General features: G+C 36.7%; 1 pseudogene; it reads right to left on the bottom strand.

The window, feature by feature from the left end:
* Positions 1-487: 487 nt before the first annotated feature.
* On the bottom strand, positions 488-1,418 carry LOC119540761 (annotated as a pseudogene).
* Positions 1,419-16,283: the final 14,865 nt, after the last annotated feature.

Raw genomic sequence — 16,283 nt, 5'->3', positions numbered from 1 at the left:
TTTTCCTCCACAGCATTTCCAGTAGATTAACATTCTGATTAACTAGTACAACCCACCCTACACATATTTTCAAGTTTTGTTGTATATTTTTCCTGAAAGAAGTGGGATAATGTGCACAAACTGTTTGAAGTAATATTACCCCAGGGATCTTTTTCAAAAGAAATGCTGCAGTGATTTCCTCATGCTAATACATTTTCCATACTCTGTTCAATATTTAAGCACTGTTTTAATTTTGTGCAATAAATGTAGGCATAAGAGAGCATGTGAAAATATTTGTTTTACGCAAACACACAAACTCACAAAGGAAGTTCCATGAGCTATACAAATTGAATTGGAATGTGTTTCTTTTTCAGATCATTTTAGCCTTATTGTATGTACATACAGAGAGGTAAATGACACCCATGTTATATATTTGAGAGTAGTTATTTAGCATTATGTCTGTTAAATAAATTTCCAGAACTGAATGTCACTGGTTCATGATTTTTCCTTAGGAATCTGGCTCTCTCCTCAGCAATCTCTTCAGGGATCCCTTCACATCCTTGTTCCTCAGGGTGTATATGAGGGGATTCAGGGTGGGAGTCACAACTGTGTAAAAGAGTGTGAGGAACTTGTCCTGGCTATGGCCATAGGATTATTTGGGCTGGATGTAGATGGCCAAGCCAGTCCCAAAGAGGGACACCACTAAGAGATGGGAGCCACAGGTCCCCAGAGCCTTGCGCCAAGCTTGGACTGACTTAATTTTTATCACTGCTTGAACAATGAGTCCATAGGAGAACAGTATCAAAGACATAGGAAGAAGAAGCAGCACTAATGTGGCCACAAAGAGGTGGACTTCATTTGCATGGATGTCGACACATGCCAGCTTTATCATGGCAGGCACCTCACAGAAGTGGTAGAGATGGTGATGCCCACACCGAGGAAGATGAAGGGTGATGGTGCTCTGGGTGAGACTGTTCCCTACCCCACAGAGCCATGCTATTCCTGCTAAGGCCTTGCAGAATGATGGATGCATGACTGAAGTATAGCTGAGAGCTCTGCACACAGCCATGTAATGGTCAAATGCCATGACAGTAAGGAGCACACATTCAGAGGAACCCAATGAGAGGGACACATAGAGTTGTATGGCACAGCCAGTGGATGAGCTGTTCTTGGCTGGTCCCTTCAGGTTCCACAATAGCTGGGGGGGCAATGCTGGTAGTCACACAAAGGTCAAGAAAGGAGAGATGAGTGAGGAAGAAATACATAGGTGTGTGGAGTTTAGAGTCCAGACAGGAGACCAGGATGATGGCTGTGTTGCCAACAAGGGTCAGAATATACGATATCAAAACTATCACAAAAAGGACCGACTCCAATTGTGGCTTATCAGAAAATCCAAGCAAAACAAAATCTTCCCCAGACATCAAATTGATTTTCTCCATCTGCCTATTACAGTAAAACAGAAAAATGGGCATTGGAAACTCAACTGAGGAAAATACTTTGATTTCCTTATCTTTGCAGAGAAGGAAAAATAAGTAATTACTTTTATAAAGTGTCCTTAAACAAAGGCATTCTCTTGTATCAATATTTTTGTCTCAATAAAAAGTTAACCAAACATCTTTTCTTCATGGGACCATTGTCCATTCCACATTTCCTGATTAATATTATTGAAAATTACCTACTTAAATTATAAAAGAATACATTCCAGCTTAGTGAGAGGGACAAGAGGGCGTGAATACTGAGACTACGAAATACTAAGTAGATCATGAGTGTAGCATCCCCACCCATTCTCTCCATCTCAGTCATATGATCACTGCCCTAATTCAGATCCTCTATCTTACCCCTAATACACTTTGTAAACTTGTGGTCCTTGGGGGCTTATGAGCACTTTCCTTTTGAAAAGGTGAGTTTAACTGAATGAGCATGAATAGCCTCCACCATGTATTATGCTCTCTACTTTATGACAGACCTTCACTGATTGCTCAAGTATCATGTAGTTTACATCTTAATTGCTGAGACCAATTGCATAACAACTGGTTACATAGTTGCATAGTTGTATAACAACTAGTTTATGATTATCCACATGCCAAATTTATACCTCTTAAAGTTGGTGTAGAGAAGATATTTCTGGTACATTGATGTAAGAATATACAAACTAACTCAGACTAGCACACATTTCCCAATAACAATAAATTGCATTTGGTGAAAATAAGGTAAATACTCACCTTTAAATACTCAGTAGTTAAAGACGAGGCACTGCATTTGGAAAAGTCATGAAAAGAAAAATATATCTTGATGTGCACATTTTATGTTTTTCTGCACAGTGAAAATCCAGATTATATATTCCACCATACTTCTTTATTTACTCTTTTCTGTGATATTATCACCTGTGTCTCAAATTTATCCTCCTGCTAAAGTAGTATCTGACTGAATCACTTGTTATAGGGAATACTGACTGAAGGATTAATTTCTCATTTTATTCAGGTATGTTTATATATCATAAGTCAAATTGTACCTTAAATAGAATAAGGTTTTAAAATTTTTAATTCTGGAGCTAAAAGTTCACATAATTTCAGATAAAAAGCTCTTCTTGAAAATCATCTTATATAGATTCCCACATGCCGTCTATTTCTAATGCTGCTTAGTACAAAATACTAACTTATCCCAGATTGAAATGTTTTAGTTTTAATATTTAAAAGTCATATTTCAATTTATTTAAATACTCTACTCCTGAGATCAAAACAGGAGCACAAGAAGGTATTTCTGTCACTTCCAGAAGATAACACAGTTTTCATACATTCAAAATGTAAAATGCATCTTCGATTTGAACTTTTTTCAGAATGGAACATCTCCCTAAGTATGAATGTATATATTACCCAACCTTTTTTTGTAGCCAGAAATCTAATAATTACCGTCACTTAATCTACTATGATGTTAGCTTTGGAAGCAGCTTGAGAAATAACCTTTTTAAATTTTCAAATTTTATAAAGGAAAATAGCATTAATGTAAGAACTGAGAAGGTCCTTACTTATGTCAGAATCAGAAATGAAATCAAAACAATGTGACTAATCTTCCCATATCATTCCATTGAAATATTCTAAATTATTTTTAAAACTTTTGAATTATGAGGAATCATTCAAGAGGGACTTCCAGTACAGCAATTCCTTGGTTTATATTTTATCCTTTTTGGTTTATATTTTATCCTGTTTATGTGGAACAGGAGTTTGGAGTTTGAAGTGTGTTTGTGTATAAAATTTTAACCCAGCAAAGATTTAAAGAACAATTTTTCCCTACATGACATCTCACAAAACCTGAATATGAACAAAGGCTATCAAGTGCTGTTTGGAAGGGGAAAAAAATCCCTAGAGGAATATCCTTTCCCTTTTGACAAAAAGATCGAGAATTTTCTTTTCCCCCATGCATTTCTGTGATTCTTCTTGTACTGTGAACAATAATGATTCCATTTGAAATAGAGTCATATAGATCAGACCTCAGAAAGAATTCCTAAAAGGAGATTTGTAGGAGAGACAAAGTGAGCCATAGAAGGAAGGAGCTGAATCAGTCAATGTTAATCATTGTAACTGGGAGCAAACAGACAGGTGACTCAATCCTCTAAATCACCCTCTTCTCCCTTTTACCTTTCCCATTGTGGAGAGAAGGTAAACAGTGACCTGACTCTAGCATATAAGAGTTTCTCTCCTGAAGCCAATGTTGTGGTACAATAACCATGGGGGGGACTCAAGTAAATAGTTCTTCAGCAATATTCCCTGAAGGAAAACACATAATGATAAATGGGAGGTACATAGTCTACAAATAATCTCAAGACCTTGGGGAATTGTATCTCCAATTTGCTAGTTAATATGGAGTTGTCTCGTGTCCACAACAGAGTTTTCTCATGAAAAAGGAAGAAGAAAGGCATTTCTCAACTGGACATTTGCAATGTCTTCAATCAGACCATCTCATAAACCAACTCACCCACCCATACCCAAGTTCCTAAGAATATATGTTCTATTTCTCCTTTGGGTGGATAAAAAGAAAAAGAGACAATGACTTTAGTATTAGATGTTAGCTCCATATTTGAGTGAAAGATACTTGTTTCTATTTTATAAACAAATATTTTTATTAATAAGCATAAGCATTTTTCTATTATCAATAAACATTAACCATAAGACCGATTGAATAGTGCTTCTTTATGAGGATGCTGAAAATTAGTTGACTCTGTTACAAATTATTGGTCATTGCTTTTGTTTGTAATATGACTGTAAATTCTAAACTGTACTGATTAATAATTTTGTATTTAGCAATGTGCACACATTATTATATATCTACTTGTGTATAGCCAAGGATATAACATTGTTATACTTAAAGGAGTAGAAATATAATCCATCTGTTTCTCAATATGTTACAAGAGCTCCCCCATCCATTCCAATTCGGTGCTGTTATTTGTTTTATAATCTGTTAGGTGAAAAATTACACATCATCCTCTTTTTCATTTGTTTTCTAAAACTTTCCTAATCAAGGTGTCTGCAAGTATGCATCCATGTTTTCTCCCCATTCCCCTATTCAGATTTATATTTTGCAGTGAGTTGTTTACATATTTAATCTTCTCAGATATAGTGTAGTTAAATTTATAATCATAGATTTAATATTTTTAGTGAATTATTACCTACTGTATTGAATAATTTATCATTTCCTCACTGATTTCCAATATCAGATTTATGACATTTGATCTTTTAGACATGTGCATTTGTATTCAAATTTATGTTTTTTTCAGTTATACATGTTAGAGTTATATCTAATAATTGCATTAATTCCTGCAAATTCTATTCTGTTTTTATGACTGTTGCTTTTTTCAATGTTTTAATTCATATGACTCTTATTATACAAAACTTCCATAGCCCCATTTTTTCAGAATTGTTATCAAATTATCATTTTTAAGATTGCATTTGATAATAGTGATAGTTTTATGTTTTAACTTGACTAGGGTATCATATCATTTTTAATTCAAACCCTAAATGTTGCTTGAAGGCCTTTTGTAAATATGGTTAGCATCTACATTCAGTTGATTCCTGGAGATGACCCTCAATAATGTTGGTGCCTGTCATTGAATCATTGGAAAGATCAGGAGGAAATTTGAGGATTCCCAGAGAAGAATAAATTCTTTCTCAAGAAGACAGCATCAAATTTTACCTGCCCTATGGATTTTTCACTTGATAGCTTCCACAATTGCATGAGTCAATTTCCTTAAATAAGTAAATCACATATATGTAAATGTGTGATATATTTTTTCCCTCTCTTTCCATAAATACATCTTCTTTTGGTTGTTTCTCTGGAAAACCATAATGATACAGTAAAAAAACCAAAACCAATGACACTAGATTTCATTTTCAGCTAAACATTGTTGCCTTATTGGTTAACTTTCCTTCTGGTCTCTACTACCTCTAAAAGTGTTTCAAATATCTATATTTTTAAAATTTTTAACTGTATACAATGTTTTTTGTAGAATGTTTCCTTCCATTTATCATCATTTGAAATTTTGATCTGTTGTAATACACTTGAATTCTGAAATAAATTTCACATGACCATGGTGCATTATTCTCTAATTTCTTCTTGAATTTCATAAAAAATATTTCCATTATGATCTTATGTATATATGCATAGAAATACTAGACTCTATTTGTCTTTTTCAACTATTTTGTCAGCTTCCACAACAGTATAATCTTTGTAATAATGAGATTTGCCATTTTTTTTAATTAGACATTAGAAAATGAGAAGAACTTACAATAGTACTTAATAATTAAAAGTATCTAGGAAGCAGGATAATAAAGCAAAAAAAACCTATGAAAACATTTTAAAACTTAAAAAAGGGCATTAGGAAATGGGTGGTGCAAAATGGGGGAGTGGTGGGGTGCAGAATTTCATCTCTCCCTCAGAGCAGCTGGCAATTACCTAAGACCTATATGAAACAGTGTTTTCGGGGTCTCCAGTAACCAGTCACACATCAGATGCAAGTTTGGAACTAGAGAAAAAGCTGAGAATGCAGGGAACATTGTAAATTCCCTAGACCAGGGGTCTGGTGACCCTCCCCACCCAGACCTCACAGACTGTCTTGCAGCTGGCTCCCAGAAAGGGGAAAAAACCCAAAAAACAGCAATCTGCTGAGGACAAGAAGGGAGGCTCAACCCAGCTGCAACTACAGAATTAATTAACAAATTAATTAACTAATTTTGGGAGCTGGGGTGCTAAAGAAGAGCTGGGCTTTGAGAAGGGGGTCACATAAAAGTGTGCACCCATTCCCAGGCTCCAAAAAAGCCATTTTTTCCCCCTACATTTTGTCTTTTCTGGCTTCTCACTGATTACTTACCTTTTTGCATTTCAATAGCCCCAGCAGGGGTGGAATTGAAGCTGTTGGAGAGTAATCATCAGACAATAGCCCAAATTACATCTTTAACAATGCTCTATTCTGACACTGACAAAACTTCCAGGCTGGGGAAAGACTTTTGAAAGGGACTCCTTTTTTTCCTTTTTTCTTTTCCATGTTTTTCTTTCCCTTTTTTTAAATCTAAAAGTAACATATGTGATTATTTTCTATCAGAAAGCCCAGGTTGAGGGACTAGGCTGGTCTTGGGGGAAGACAGAGTACCCACAGTGTGTTTGAGTTCCAGACTGACTTCTGAAGGTCTCCACCCCTGTCTTTAATTGGCAACTCAGGCTGACCAAGGAATATAGCTGGCAATGCCCCAAAGAGGAGAGGGGAGAAGGGAATAGTGCCCCTGAGAGACAACTGGAGTTCCTAGGATTGGGAGAGTGGAGGGAGGTCCAGCTCAACTGGCAGTCCTCCTTCTGGGAACTCAGATCCCAGGGGCTGGAATTCAGATTCCAGCTTCCGTCAGCCATGACCCTGACAGGATCAGAGTCACCAGGAGAACTAAAGTTTATATACCTCCCTACACTGGAGGGGGAGCTGTGGGCTGGCAATCACCACTTGCTGCACAGGAGAGGAAAAGCACTGATTCTAAAGGCCTCATAGGATGGTCTCATTCTCAGGAAAACTCCATACCCTCCCAGTGAGATCTGGGCCTCTCTAGACTGTTAAAATCTGACTGGGGTCAACCATATCTGAGGACAGCCTCTCATAAAAAGGCTATATAGAGGAAGGGCAAGAAACAGAAAAAACAAGAGGTGAAAAGTTCTGATCAACTAAATAGAACCTAAGTTAGAGGCCTAGAATAAGTTGAACTGAATAACAGAGGCCAGAGAACAAAGCCAACCAAGAAGAAAACCCCTAGGTAAAACATAGAAAACAAGCTCCAGAATAAACTAAACAAGAAAATCAGATGCCTAGACAACTTGAGATAACAAGCCATACCAGGAAACATGAAAATATGGACCAGCCAAAGGAACAAACTAATACTTCTACCAAGATACAGGAGTTGAGGCAACTAACGCTAAATAAATTCAATGAAATAAAGGAAGATATAGTGAAAGAGATGAAGGATATAAAGAAGACACTGGATGACCATAAAGAAGAGTTTATAAACTTGAAAAAACAAATGGCAGAACTCATGGGAATGAAGGCCACAGTGGAGGAGATGAAAAACACAATGGAGGGACAAAACAGTAGATTTGAACAGGCAGAAGAAAGGATCAGTGAACTGGAAGATAAGGCATTTGAATTCATACACACAAAAGAACAGATGGTGAAAAAAATGGAAAAATACAAGCAGGGTCTTACGGTGCTGAGTGACAACATGAAACACACAAATGTACATGTTATGAGTATCCCAGAAGGAGAAGAGAGAGGAAAATGGGCAGAAAGAATAACAGAAGAAATATTCACTGAAAATTTCCCAAGTCTTATAAAAGACAGAAAATTAGAGTTTCAAGAAGTACAGTGTACCCCAAAGATAGTAGATCCCAGTAGACCTACTCCAAGACACTTACTGATCAGATTGTCCAATATCAAATACAAAGAGAGGATTCTGAAAGCAGCAAGAGAAAAGCATTCCATCACATACAAGAGAAGGTTGATAAGAACATGTACAGATTTCTCCACAAAAACCACAGAGGCAAGAAGACAGTGGCATGATATATTTAAGATACTGAAAGAGAAAAACTGCCAACCAAGAATTCTATATCTGGCAAAACTTTTCTTCAAAAATCAGGGAGAGATTAAAATATGTTCAGACAAACTGACACTGAGAGAATTTGTGAATAAGCGACCATCACTACAAGAAATACTAAAGGTAGTGCAACTGGCTGATAGGAAAAGACAGGAGAGAGAGAGTTGCAGAAGAGTGCAGAAATGAAAATTATCAGGAAAGGTAAAAGGAGAGAGAGGAAAAAATAAGATATGACATATAAATTCCAAAAGACAAAATGGTATTAGAAAGTACTGCCCTTACAATAATAAAACTAAATGTAAATGGTTTAAACTCCCCAATAAAAAGACACAGAGTGGCAGAATGGATTAAAAAACAGGACCCATCTATATGCTGTCTGCAAGAAACTCACTTTAGACACAAGGACAAAAATAGACTGAAAGTTAAAGGTTGGAAAAAGATATTGTATGCAAGCAACAACCTGAAAAAAGCAGGAGTAGCTATATTAATGTCAGAGAAATTAGACTTCAAAAGTAAAACAATTAAAAGAGACAAAGAAGGACATTATATATTAATAAAAGGGTCAATTCATCAAGAAAATATAACAATCAAAAATATTTATGCACCAAGCCAGAATGCCCCAAAATTCATGAGGCAAACACTGAGATCACTGAAAAGGAGAAGGAGACACCTCTACAATAATAATTGGCATCTTCAATACACCACTCTCATCAATGGATAGAACATCTAGACAGAAGATCAATAAAGAAATGGAGATGTTGAATTGTATGATAAATGAACTAGACTTGACAGACATTTATAGAACACTACATCTAACAACAGCAAGATACACTTTTTTCTCACGTGCTCGTTGAACATTCTCTAGGATAGACCACATGTTGGGCCACAAAGCAAGTCTCAAAAAATTTAAAAATATTGATATTATACAAAACACTTTCTCAGACCATAATGGAATGAAGTTGGAAATAAATAAAAGGCAGAAGTTCATAAAATTCACAAACATTTGGAGTCTAAACAACACCCTCTTAGAAAACCAGTGGGTAAAGGAAGAAATTACAAGAGAAATTAGTAAATACCTGAGGCAAATGACAATGAAAACACCACTTATCAAAACTTATGGGATGCAGCAAAGGCTGTGCTGAGAGGGAAATTTATTGTCCTAAATGTTTATACTAAAAGAGAAGAGAGAGTTAACTGTTCACCTGGAGGAATTAGAGAAAGAACAGGAAACTAACCCCAAAGCAAGCAGTAGGGAAGAAATAACAAAAATTGGAGCAGAAATAAATGCAATTGAGAACAGGAAAACAATAGAGAGAATCAACAAAACCAGAAGTTGGTTCTTTGAGAAAATCAGTAAAATTGATGGACCACTGGCTTGGTTAACAAAAAAAAAAAAAAAGAAAAAAAAAGAAAGAGAGTGGATGCAAATAAATGCAATCAGAAATGAGAAAGGAAATATAACTACTGACTCTGCAGAAATTAAGGAGATAATGAGAAGATACTATGAACAACTATATACTAGTAAACTAGACAATTTAGAGGAAATGGACAACTTCCTAGAAAAGTATAAACAACCAACATTGACTCAAGAAGAAATAGATGACCTTAACATACCAATCACAAATAAAGAGATTGAGTCAGTCATCAAAAAGCTGCCAAAAAGGAAAAGCCCAGGACCAGGTGGTTTCACATGTGAATTCTCCCAAGCATTCAAGAAAGAATTAGTAGCAATCCTGCTCAAACTCTTCAAAAAAATTGAAGAAGAGGGAAAGCTACCTAATTCATTCTATGAAGCCAACATAACCCTAATACCAAAATCAGATACCCTATGAAGCCAACATCACCCTAATACCAAAATCAGATATATTGAGATACTATCTCACAACTACCAGAATAGCCATATCCAAAAAACAGAAAATTACAAGTGTGGGAGAGGATTTGGAGAAGAGGCACACTTATTCATTGCTGGTGGGAATGTAGAATGGTGCAACCACTCTGGAAGACAGTGTGGTAGTTCCTCAGGAAGCTAAGCACAGATTTGCCATATGACCCACCTGTTCCTTTGCTAGGTATATACTCAAAGGAACTGAAAACTAAGACACAAACAGACATTTGTAAACTGACATTTATTGCAGCATTATTCATGATTGCCAAGAGATGGAGGCAGCCAAAATGTCCATCAATGGATGAGTGGATAAACAAACTGTGGTATATACTCACAATAGAATATTAAGCAGCTGTCAGACAGAACAAAGACATGGAACATATAATAACATGGATGAACCTTGACAACATTATGTTGAGTGAAGTTAGCCAGAAACAAAAGAACAAATACTGTGTGGTCTCACTAATATGAATTAACACTAATGAGCAAACTTTGAGAGTTAAAAGCTGATAACACAGGCTACAAGGAGATAGCAAGTGGGTAGAGATCAGGCATTTGATGTTGAAAAAATACAGAAATGTTTAGCAGGATTGATTGTATAGATCCTGAAATGGATAGCATAATACTGTGTGATGGTAGCACAACATTGTAAGTACATGGAAAAAAGATGTCTGTGAGTAAAGCTGAAAGAGGTGGTATAGAGGAATGCATGACACCAGAAGTAAAGATAGATGATGAAGACTGGGACTGTATAACTTGGCAAAAACTGGAGTGGCCAATGACTCTTGCTAAATGTACAAATATAAAAATGTTTGTGCATGTAGGAGAACAAATGAATGTTAACCATCCAGAGTGTTGAAAAAAGGGATGGTATTTTGGAAAAAACATAATCAAAGCAAACTGGAGTCTATGGTCAACAGGAACATTCTGGTATGCTTCCATTAATTGTAACAAAGGCAATATACCAAAGTTAAATGTGTATGAGAGGGGGATATAAGGGAGGGATATGGAATTCTTGGTAGTGGTATTGTTTTTTGTTCTTACTATTATATTATATTGTATGACATTTTTATTTTTATTTTTATTTATTTTTTATTATTCACCAAAAAAACCACTTTTTCATAATAATCAATATGTTCAAGTGCTGACTGTGGTGATAAATGTACAACTATGTGATGATGCCATGAACAACTGATTGTACACTGGATGGTTGTATGTTATGTGAATATATCTCTATAAGACTGTAGGAAAAAAAACTAATAGAGGTGAAAGTGCTGGAGAAAACGTGGAGAGAGGGATGTACCTATTCACTGTTGATGAGGAGGCAGAATGGTGTAGCCTTTCTGGAGGTCGCTGTGGTGACTCCACATGAAGCTTAGTATGTGGGGCCATGGGGGCCTGTGACCTCATTGTGTGGTGTGTGTTTGGAGGATCCAGGAGTGGAGAAATGGGTGGACACTTGAATACTGGTGTTTGTGGAGGCAGTGTTCATGATTTGCAATGGGTTGAGGTGGCATAAGGGTACACTGACTGAGGAACAGAATGGTGAACTGTGGTGTATGTATACAATGGAATAGGGAGCAACTAAGAGAAGGAATGAAGCTGTGAGACATGAAACAAGGTGAATGGAACCTGCAGACAGCATTTTGAGTGAAATGCACCAGAAACCAAGGCAAATGCTGTAATTCCTCACCAATGTGGACTAACTACAATGTATAAACTCAGAATTAAATCTTAGAGCACAGTGTAACAGGGAAATGATTATTGTAATTGTCCCTAGATTGTAAGCTCTTACAGCAGTCAAATCTATTTCTGAATTGTAATGGCTGTCTCCAAACTCTGAGATGTTGATCCCTTAGTGTATAACCTGATTGGTCTCTGGAACATTGGGTACCTGTGTTACACCTGAAACTCAGAGCTAGAGCTTGGCAGGTATGAATATCAGTATTTACACATACAGCAACTGTTAAAAAAAGAAAGCTGAAATAGAGCCCAGACTTCAATTAGAGATATGAATAAAACAGATCTGGTTAAGAGTAGAGCAAATCGGGCCAAAGGGTAAAGGTTGAAACTGAACGTGTTCAAACTTCAACTTCCATGTGAGACCAAGGGAAGAGATGTTTATTTGGTGTAGGATCTATATTTTCTAAACAACATAACTTCTACAGTCAGTTTGTTCAAACACTACAATTACATGTAACTTTGAGTAGGAAGTGAGCTATGGTAGGTCTGTATAGATTAAAATGAAGTAGCAACACATCCTAAAGAAATTTGGGTGGAGAATAAAAATATATATTCAGGGCCCCCTGAAGAGCTGGGTGAGAATGCAGAGGTTTTGTACTTCTTACCTGGATTGTTGACAATTTTCTAACAAACATTAGGGACTGGTGGCTTGATGCGTTGAGTCCTCTGTCTTGGGGCTGGCACCTATGAAGCTTGTTGTTGCAAGGAAAGGCTAACCCTGCTTACAACTGTGCCTAAGATTCTCCCCCTGTGTGCCTCCTTGTTGCTCAGATGTGGTCCTCTCTTTGTAACTAAGCCACTTTGGCAGGTGATCTCACTGCCCTCCCCCCTACATGGGACCTGACTCCCAGGGGTGTAAATCTCCCTGGCAATGCAGGATATGACTCCCAGGGATGAATCTGGACCCAGCATCATGGGATTGAGCACATCTTCTTGACCAAAAGGGGGATGTGAAATGAAATGAAATAAAGCTTCAGTGGCTGAGAGATTACAAATGGAGTCAAGAGATCACTCTGGTGGACATTCTTATGCACTATATGGATAACACCTTTTAGGTTTTAATATATTGGAATAGCTAGAAGTAAATACCTGAAACTACCAAACTCCAACCCAGTAGTCTTGACTCCTAAAAACAATTGTATAACAATGTTGCTTACAAGTGTGACTGTGAAAACCTGTGGCTCTCACTCCCTTCCAGTGTATGGATGGATGAGTAGAAAAATGGGAACAAAACCTAAATGAAAAATAGGTTGGGATGAGGGGGGTGATCTGGGTGTTCTTTTTTTATTTTTATTTTTTATTCTGATTCTGTTTCTTTCTGCTGTAAGGAAAATGTTCAAAAATAGATTGGGGTGATGAATGCACAACTGTAAGATGGTACTGTGAACAGGTGATTGCACACCATAGATGATTGTATGGTATGTGAATATTTCTCAATAAAACTGAATTAAAAAAAAAAGAAGCTATCAAGATAGTATTGGCCAATAATATTAGTAGCATATTTGCTGGGAGGTAGGTGAATGACCTTAACAGGCTTTGCAAAGTTCATTTTGATTAGAATGTAAGATTGTTCTCACTGTCTGAGATTTTGAATGCCCTTTCTCTTGGGGATGCCTTTCCAGTAAAAATGCATGTGCTTGTGTTTGTTTAGAAAGTGGTACACAATTGATAGCATTCCTATAGAAAAGGAAGCCACAAGACTCTCTCGTTCTTTTCTCTCCAGAGACCCATGTGTGTCCCTCTCCAATATAGCAAGGAGAAGTTGCCTGGAATTAAGATCTCCAGAGACATGTGCTCTAAGCACCATCCAACTGCAGATTATTTGAGCTGAGAGATTGCAGTAGAGATTTTGAGCAAGCAGTGTACCCCCACATGGTCCTACCACTGTCATCAAACTGTTACTGTCACCGAACTTTTTATTAAAGCCATCACCATTCTCTACTGTTAAATTGTCATTCCTCCTGGAAGGTAGGGTTTTGTTTTTCACATAATGGGAAAGAAAAGGAAATTTTGTTTTAAAAGTTGAGGAAATCTGGGGCTGGTTCCTGTTTGCAGTAAATAGGGGGAACTCTTCTTATACAACCAGCATTTACTGTATTCATAATCATGGAAAATTGACTACTTTCTCATCTTGGAAGACATAAGTCTCCTTAACTTCCTTTAGATTAACAGGAATGTGAGAGAGGAGGGAGGACTTTTGGGGTGAGATCTCCTTGGAAAATATTGGTTATTCTTGAGCATAAAAATCCATGGAGCAGAGAATGGAAAGTTACACCAAGCAAAATGAGGACAGTCATTTACTGTTTTTCTCAACCAGTAGACATCTAGTCCTTCAACATCACAATTTTTTCTCCCTTTACTGTAGAGTAGAGGAAATGTGGCCAGCTAAAGTTAAGATTAATTCTGGTGCATTATGGCATCCAGGTTTTGTACTTACTACCAAAATACTTAGACAAAAGTTAATGTGACCCAAACATTGAGACTGCCGGTTTGAGGTGCTGAGCCCTCTATCATGGGACTTGCTCTTGTGGGGCTCATTACTGCAAAGGAGAGGCCAAACTTGCATATAATTGTGCCTAAGAGTCTCCCCCTGAGTACCTCTTTGTTGCTCAATTGTGACCCTTTCTCTCCCTCTCTAACTGAGCCACCTTGGCAAGTGAACTCACTGCCCTCTTCCCTACGTGGGACCTGACTACCAGGGGTGTAAATCTCCCTGGCAATGCAGGATATGACTCCCAGGGACAAATCTGGACCCAGCATCATGGGATTGAGAATACCTTCTTGACCAAAAGGGGGATGCAAAATGAGACAAAATACTTTCAATGGCTGAGAGATTTCAAGTGGAGTCGAGAGGTCACTCTGGTGGACATTCTTATTCACTATATAGATAACACCTTTTAGGTTTTAATGTATTGGAATAACTAGAAGTAAATATCTGAAACTACCAAACTCCAACCCAGTAGTCTGAACTCCTGAAGATGATTGTATAATAATGTAGATTATAAGGGGCGACAGTGTGATTGTTAAGGCATTGTGGATCACATTCCCTTTGTCTAGTGTGTGGATGGATGGATAGAAAAGTGGGGACAAAAACTAAATGACAAATAGGGTGGGATGGGGGGATGGTTTGGGTGTTCTTTTTTTTAACTTCTATTTTTTACTCTTATTCTGATTCTTTCTGATGTAAGGAAAATGTTCAGAAATAGATTGTGGTGATGAATGCATAACTATATGATCGTACTGTCAACAGTTGATTGTATACCATGGATGATTGTACGGTATGTGAATATATTTCAATAAAACTGAATTTAAAAAAAAGTTAATGTGACCACAAATGCCAGTTTTCTTTCAATATTATAAATCTAGTGGTAGCTTATCCTCCAGTCAGATCACATATACTAGTGTTAGTTTGGCAACTATCAGAAGGCATTTGACTATTACCACCTATGTGAAAGGAAATAAGCCACATATTCTCTTTAAACTACTATGCAATAATTGTCTGAGTCTAGACCTCAGATACAAACAAGACTGTTTTGGGGTTTTGTTTCCTAGTTAGGATATTTTAGGGCAAACAAAAAATTTCATTTTGAGAAGACTTTTGGTTAGCTTATTTTTGTTTGTAGACTTGGGTCAAAGAGGTCAACATACTCTCGTCATTTTGGGAATCCCACCATTCAACTTTCAGAAGAACAAATTTCCATAACATATTTCTTAATCTATGTGAGTTAATAGTTCAAACTATATTTATAAATTCTGTACATTTTACATTATGAAAGGACAATGAGTTACAGTAGATGACTGAATTCACAGATACGTAATAAAAGCCTCCCCAAGCATGTTGAGCCTGGGGACTGCTGGGGGAAACAGCTTGCCAATTGCAGTCTGTGAATTGGATTCTAGAGGGTAACATTTATATTGTATATCAATGCCTCCAATAGGGCGAGCACAGTAGTTCTCTTTACTCTATTACCAGTTCTACCTAGAGCAGTTATTTGCTTCATAGAAAAGCAAATAACTTTATATTAAATATAATCATATCTAACTCTCATACTTAAATATTTCTAACTAATCTTATATTGCCTGTGTCTCCAAGCCTGTGTTACCTCTCTTTCATATTTTTTTGATCAATGTGTCTTTCAATTAATATATTAGTTCTATTCTCTAACTATCATGTATCTATGTAAGTAGCAATCTTTAACTTTTAATTTGTTAGCCTTTCCAGAGCATGCACATTGATGACCTAAAGAGCATCTTCCAGGTGTTTGGAATATGCCTTAAATATATTTTGTTACATAATTCTAACAATTATTCTTTGTTCATGTGTCTCCTTTCAATGTACTAGTGTTTTCATAACTTAAGTATTTATACTTTCTACACAAAAAATTACCTTTTACAGTGTCTGCATTATTTTATTTCTTTTGTTTCTCTCTATGATTCTAGCCTTCAAATGCTCAGCCTTGAATCAGGTTGTTATTTTTCTGTTGGATAAGGTATCTAATTATCCCTACAGGAATAAATTTGGAATGACCAAGTAGGTGGCTCACAATGAATAAGCA

The sequence above is a fragment of the Choloepus didactylus genome, chromosome 7 (genome assembly GCF_015220235.1).
Source record: "Choloepus didactylus isolate mChoDid1 chromosome 7, mChoDid1.pri, whole genome shotgun sequence".
In the NCBI taxonomy this organism is placed as follows: Eukaryota; Metazoa; Chordata; class Mammalia; order Pilosa; family Megalonychidae; genus Choloepus; species Choloepus didactylus.
The sequence above is the reverse complement of the archived record's forward strand: the minus strand, read 5'-3'. Positions and strand labels throughout refer to the sequence as shown.